Source organism: Mus pahari, chromosome 7, assembly GCF_900095145.1.
Source record: "Mus pahari chromosome 7, PAHARI_EIJ_v1.1, whole genome shotgun sequence".
NCBI classification, from domain to species: domain Eukaryota; kingdom Metazoa; phylum Chordata; class Mammalia; order Rodentia; family Muridae; genus Mus; species Mus pahari.
This window is the reverse complement of record NC_034596.1, coordinates 10,693,389-10,700,549: the sequence shown is the minus strand read 5'-3', so window position 1 is coordinate 10,700,549 and position 7,161 is coordinate 10,693,389. Positions and strand designations below refer to the sequence as shown.

The 7,161-nt window shown below is 42.5% G+C and overlaps 1 non-coding gene across 1 annotated transcript; it reads right to left on the bottom strand.

Annotated features, from left to right (window-relative positions):
• Window positions 1–3,068: 3,068 nt before the first annotated feature.
• LOC115064487 lies at window positions 3,069–3,202 on the bottom strand. Its single transcript, XR_003844330.1, has one exon. It is a non-coding gene; the product is annotated as a small nucleolar RNA SNORA17 (small nucleolar RNA).
• Window positions 3,203–7,161: the final 3,959 nt, after the last annotated feature.

Here is a 7,161-nt window from a genome sequence, read left to right as displayed (position 1 = left end):
GCTGATTGTCTATCAGTGACTTGCCCACTTGACATCGTCTTGTTTGTGTGGATGTGTTATGTATGCCTCATGACTTTACACAGTTAAGAAACTGTAGCCACAGACGAGTGGGTGGAAGTGCTTGGACTTTGGTTTGTGCTGGTAGGCATGGTAATGATCTTTGCGTTCTTTCTTTGCCATCAGAGCTCTCTCTCTGGGATTGGTAAATAATTACAAGGACTTGCTGCAGAACTCCTGGAAGAATATGAAGCATTCTTATCTCCCAAACTCTGGGAAACCTGCTATGGACCACTTCTCAGAATCATAAGATTCTATTGTGTATTTGTAACAGTTTTCTCAATGTAGTTCACATTTTGTGTTTTCCTATGAACAACAAGAAAAAGCAGCAGCAGCTTGGAGGACTCCATTGTGAAGGACCACACCCATGAAGGATCATGCCCAATTTTAATGAGTTCAGCTTGTACATAGTTGCAGGAGATAACTTCACCATACTAACCTTCTCTCCACTATACAACAGCTTGCATTTTCCTTCCAAAGCTCTTCCAAGCCCATTAAAGAGGCCATTTTTCTACTAACAACTGTTCAAGGCAGCTAATGCTTTTCGTGCTGTGCTCTGCTCTCATCTCTATCCACCATCTTCTCATTGCAAAGACAATGCTATATCCTTGGGATTTAGGTACAGCAACATCTGATTTTTAGTCACATTTTTGACAATGTGTGTTCATTGTCTATTTCTAAAAAAAAAAAACACATCATCATAAATTTATCAGAGAACACAATATCTGCTTGCTGTCTTGTGATTCTTGTGATTGTCTTGGCATGGTTCGTGGAGTTCTAAGAGGGTATCAGGCTTACTGTCTGTCTCTTGTGATGCTCTGAGTTCTTATCCAACCTCAAGAGTGTTGGAAAAACATGTTTCCTTGAATATGTAGAGCTCATCATGGCTTTGCTCCTTTGAGACAAACAAATGAGTCTCCCTTTGGATCTCCAGCTTCTTTAAGCAATTTACTTGATTTGCTGTGCTCAGCTAGGAGAATCTCCCTCTTCATTAACTCAACGCCAAAGCCGGTCAGTTGATTATAACTGTAATTACATTTGCAAATCCCATAGGCTTTATCATATGAAGTAAGCTAATCATTGCAGTTATATGACATGTTGTTCATGCCCATATCTAAAGAGCAAGGAGTATAGATGGAAACATCACTGGACAGAAATGGGACTCTGTGGACCACTAGAAAATTTTGCCTATAACAATCTAAATCAAAGGTCTAACATGTATATTCTTATTGTATTCTTCCTTGAAAAAAATATAAAATTTTTATTGGTTGTTTGTGAATTTCACATTATGTACTTCAATTTACCTTATCTTCCTTTCTCCTCATACCTGCCCTCCATCCTTGCCATCTTTCTAGAAGACATAAAAAAACATCATAGAAAACATAAAAATTTTGTTGTGAAAGCTGTACTGTCACAGTGTACCCCACTGCACACCCTTTTTTCCACACCCTTTGCTTGCAATGGCTTGTTCTGTCACAAGTCCTCTCGCTTCTGCTGATCTATCAATACTGAAATTTCACTAGGATAGCCTGTTGATACTCTGTGTCATGGAGAGCCTGTAATTTTGGATCTGTAGGACCAGGCACTTTAAGGACTCCAACAGTCCTTTGATGGGGCTAAATGTTAAGGTAGGCCAATTCAAAGCCCTAGATTTGGGTCTGAGAGGTATCTGAACTGGTAAGCGAGCCAGCTCCCAGCTCACCAGCAAACCCTACCATTTCTCTACAACCAGGACCAGCTCTACCCTGATGCTCACTTGAGGTACAGGGCCTGCTCTCCCAAGTTTTGCAACTGGTAAGGAACATGGCCAATTCTTCCACGATTACTGCCTAGCAGACAGGAGACAGGGCTGGCTCTCCCAGAGTCAATTCTTTAACTTGCTATAGGTGGCAAGGGGAGAGAGTTGGGGAGAGCATCTCCCCCTCGCCCAGGCTGGTGCATGATAGAAAGTTGAGGAGCCAGCTCTCCTATGTTCACACCTTGGGGCCTGGCTCACTCTTGCCTCCACCATCAGTTATACTGTACTGCTCAGGTGAGGGGACTATTCTTCTCAGTGCTGCATTAGGTGAGGTGAATCGACAGCTCTCCTATATTAATGACCCCATTGGGACCAGTTCTTCCTCCTACCGCCCAAGAGTGTTGAGGGCAGAATGGAGGGGAGAGGATCTCTCCCTCACTGACACCACACACAGCAGATAAGAAGCAGGGCTGGCTTTCTCATACTCATGTCCTTGGGTCAGTTCACCTGCAAACCCCACATTCAGGGCCAGATCTAACTGTGCTGCCCAGATAAGTGCTGAACCTGTTCTTCTGAGTGTTACAGCTGACTAGGACTAGGTCAAGTCTCCTACTCTCATGCATTCAGGGCCAGCTCTCCCACAAAGCTCAAGTGAGGGGTTGGTCCAGTTTTGCTGAGTCCTCAGACATTAACATGTTTGCTGCAGCAGACCAGACCAGGACATCCATCCACCTGGTCTTTGGTGGTAGCAGACCCCTGCTGCTGCAGAGCTATGGACCCAGATGTGGGCCCTGGTGGTATCATCAGCCAGGACCTCACCACAGTCTCAGATAGCATCCCTGGCTACTCACAACCTCTCTACCCTCAAGTTTCCAGTTCTGCTTCCCTTCATTGTGCCCACATCCTTCTTTTTCTCTTCCTTCCAGTTTGCTACCACTTGTTCCTCTTAGTGTTGCCTGTGGTCTCTGAATGTCTGGAGTCCTCTCAGGAGGGCTATACCTTGCTCGTGCATTATGGCACCAGGCAAGGGTAGTCTCAAGCACGGTCTGCCCTCACAGGCCTTCATGGCTCTGGTCTGGTGGTCATCTCAGGCTTGCTTCTTGTACAAGTGACACCTTGTGGGGTCTGTCTGTCTCATGTTTACTCCTGCCTAGGGCTGGAAGCTCCAGGTAGAGTTCTTCTAGTTTCAGGCTTGCTCCCCATCCGAGAAGCTTACCCAGGCGTGACTGGTCCTGGGCTTGTGGTCATCTCATACTTGCTGTGTTTTCAGGGGGATGTTAAGCTATTCATTCAGATGTTTATAGGAAACACTAAGCATAGACATAGCCTCTCTCCTTTCTGCTACCTACTTAGTTACATGTGACATATCAGCCACACCTGTGTTGCCTCCCCCAGCCTTGAAGCAGGCTGACTTTGACCTTGCTGCCACTGAGCATGAGACCACCTGGAGTGGAGCCTTCCAACTTACATGGCTCTATTGTTCTGTCACCTGCAGCTGCTCTTCTCCAAGACACTGCTACCTGCTGAGGCCCTTGAGATATTCTGGAGACAGCATCCATCTCACCACAGGCACCAAGAATGGATTGGTGGGGGATGGGCCTCCCCTCTTTATAAGCACAGACTCTTAGTAAACTTTGGAGCCTTGAACAGAAAATTATGTCTTGGCCTCAATCATTTCTCTCGCTGTTTTCTCCCATACAGCTCCGGCCTCCCACTCAGGAACACAGTTAGTGTGGCCGCAGGCGACTACACACCTGCAGTTTTTCTGGGGTGCAGGCTTTATGTTTTTTAAGGTTTCACTGCATCATGCAAATTATAATTGGTTTGGTGTATGGACTTAATTAAGCCCCATTTGTACTGTTTTAAAGGTCAGGGTCCTGAATGCAGAGTCCTGGTCTAGGACTCAAATTTGGGTTCCTTCCTTTTTATTTACTACAAGCTGAAGAGTCAAAAGATCTAGACTTCATCTTACCTAGTTTCTATTTCTCTTTAGTATGTTCAGTGCTAGGTTTTCTTTTTAAACCTGGATTCTTGAAGACACAGCTCTTTGGCAGGATGTCCTTATCAAAAATCAGAGTTCTGTAGATTAGAATAAGGAGAGCAGAAGGCCAAGAGAAGTTAGAATAACAGGAAGAACAACAAGGTGAAAGTTAACTATTTGTTTCCCAGTTGAAGTAGAGTCTTACCTCACTTGCATCCAGGGCATCTTTCCTGGAGAGTCCAAGGGCACTTGGATACATGCTGACTACATACTTTCCTCTCCAGGCCAGAGTCTGGAACCATCATCATCTGGATAGACAGTAACAGATCAGCTATGACATTTTTCATGTGATTTTATGTTATAAAAAGCCAATCCAGGGCTGGTGAGATGGCTCAGTGGGTAAGAGCACCCGGCTGCTCTTCTGAAGGTCCGGAGTTCAAATCCCAGCAACCACATGGTGGCTCACAACCATCCGTAACAAGGTCTGACTCCCTCTTCTGGAGTGTCTGAAGATAGCTACAGCGTACTTACATATAATAAATAAATAAATCTAAAAAAAAAAAAAAGCCAATCCAAAAAAGCTTGAAGTGTTGAAGAAAGAGGAATGCATATATCAAATTTGAAACCAATGAAGATATTTATTCCTAGTTCCTGCATCTTCTATGGCTTTCAGGAAGCAGAGAAGGCTCTTCATCAGCTATATGCTGTAGAGTCTCTAGCAGATATGGCAGCCATGTGCAGGGCCCAAGAATTCTTTAAAAGGAGTCTATCTCGAAGATGACTAACACAGAATTCATTTCAAAGAGGTGCAGCACTGGCTTCCAGTTAGGAGGTTGTGCAGAGATGGGGTTATTAGATGTGCTTGCTATGGGCCTGAGGTGGGTATCACATACCCTTTTCAGGTTTGAAAATATGTTATTGTGAAATATAAGCATCAGCTGGGGTTGGCTGAATCTCAGGCACATTTGACTCCTCTTTAAAGGCAGATATCAAGGAGATATTATTGAAGGTACAAAGAGTTTTATATGCCACTAATATATTTCTTCATAGTGAGCTACTTGTCTCTTACTAGCATTATAGAAAAGCCATAGCTAGAGCTTCAGTTTACTCCACCCACGGGTAATATAGTCACGAGCTTCTACACTGTGAAAAGGACAGCTCTTGTCATATTGGAAACAAATCAAGCAATTTCTTCATCTGTATAGTTTTCTCTTAGTAGGCTAAGGCAGATGAATGAAGAAAGGCAAACAGACTTAAAAAAGGTTCATCTCAGTTCTCAAAAGTGTGATGATGTACCTACAGCAGAGGTGTGTGCATCCTGGAAGTCTTCCTTGAAATCAAGTTCTCAGAGACTCTCCAATGAGATAACAGTCAAAATAGGAACAGAATGACTTAAAATGACAGGCACACAGAGATCCAGTACATACAATTCCAGCCCTCAAAACATCACAGGTTAGTACTAAGAGTCTCATGTTCTAGAACAGAAAGAAACAACAAGAGGTGGGGAATCAAAGAGCTTGGAAAGTAGTCAGGGGCTGTGAGGCTAGCACAGGGAGTTTGTGTTGATTTCCTGAGTGTTTGTAAACATCACCAAAACATTTTACATGAGAGGCTGTTTAATGGGAAGAGAAAGAGAGAAAGATAGTGGGGAGAATAGAATCTAAATTTTACATAGACACACATGTATATATTATAACATATTCAACTTATGAAAGATAAACAAAACAGAGCAACAATAACAGGAGTTGAAAGATCACACTGTAAAATGGATTCTCTGGGGGGTAGCTTGAAGGTTATTTGTAAGGGCTCATCTGAATGGTTAGGGGTTGACTGAGAGACACAGATTTGAGGCAGGAAGATGAATGGTGGTGTGGTTCCATGGGGTTGATAAATATGCTTCCTAGTTCTGGACCAGGGATTATCTGTAGGATTGCTCTACTCATTTAACCGTAGGTAGATTCTTTAGAGAAAGTCAATTTATTCATTGTCATAACACGTCTGCTACACTGAAAGGTAATTATGCTCTCTGAGAGAACTGCCCAGTCTGTTTTGTGTTTATGCCTCAGGAAAAGAAGTTGATATCATCTTGCAATATTACAAACAATTGTACACACAAAGGCACTGGACTTCCCATCTCTACAGGGCATGGTTGCATAGTGCAGCGCAGGGCATTGCTTCCTTCAGGGTCCTAGTGGAGAGCTTGGGATGCTAATTAGGGCCACTTTAGAGAGACCTGGCATCTTCTGGAACTTCTTCAGGCTTCAGCCTTTAGAATACCTGCTGACTCTTTCTTGGTAAACACAGTGATTAGCCCCTAGTTGCTCTTAGGCAGAGCTTTATTTAATGTTCTCATAATGTTCACCATACAATATCCAGCTGCGTCTTTCTCCTCCAAATACAGGCATGGCAGCAAATGAAGACACAGCTGTAAACTGATTCTCACAGGGCTACATCTGTGCTTATGCCTCCTGGACGCTTGCTAACTTTCAAGTTTCCTAAGGAGTCAAATATCACACCATGTTTCTTACAGTCCACCTGCAGTCATCTTATAAACTTATCATTCTCAGAGAAACTGAAGACATTAGTTAGTCCCTTTTTGTTATGAGATATAACACAGCATGTGCACATGTGCATGTGCACACGTACACATGCACATGCACACACACACACATAAACATAAATACACAAATATAAATACACACACAAACCAAAGGCTATATCTTTTTGACACTGACCCCTTAACCACAACTCTGGTCAGAAAAGAGAATTCTTGTAATTATGATACCCTGCATGACCCATATCCTGATACGGACCCAGTTTTTTTCCATAAAAGTTACTCATAACTTTTATTTTTATAGTAGTCATTGCCTCAGCATTTTATCATCATAGAGTACAGGCTTGTGCTCTATAATTGAAGCTGTCAGTTTAAAAACAAGTTATGTTTTAAATTTCTTTCACCTACAGATAGGCTACCCCTTTGGTTTTCTTACATTAGTTGAAGAAACAGCCATTTGGCTGTCAGAGCTTTCTACAATCCAGGTATTGCTGACCGCTCACTAAAGCCACAACTCAAAATCTTCATCTGTCTTCAGTATCTTTTTGTATTCTTGTATCTTGACCTATAGTGTTGTTTGTTTGTTGTTGTTTTATTAACCATTTAGTACTCAGGGAGGTACTTAGCAGTTTGTTAGATTCTTTCCACATGTAAGAGTATTAATTTGCTAATTTAGGAATTACCAAGTACCCACCTGCTGTGATTTAAATATTTGTTAATTCTGAAACTCATTTTCAGTGATTAGGTCAAGAAGCCTATAACCTCAGGGATGGAGTTTCTACTATTCTAAAAAACTGAATTAAGCCTCATTTTTCTCTCTTGCATTTATAA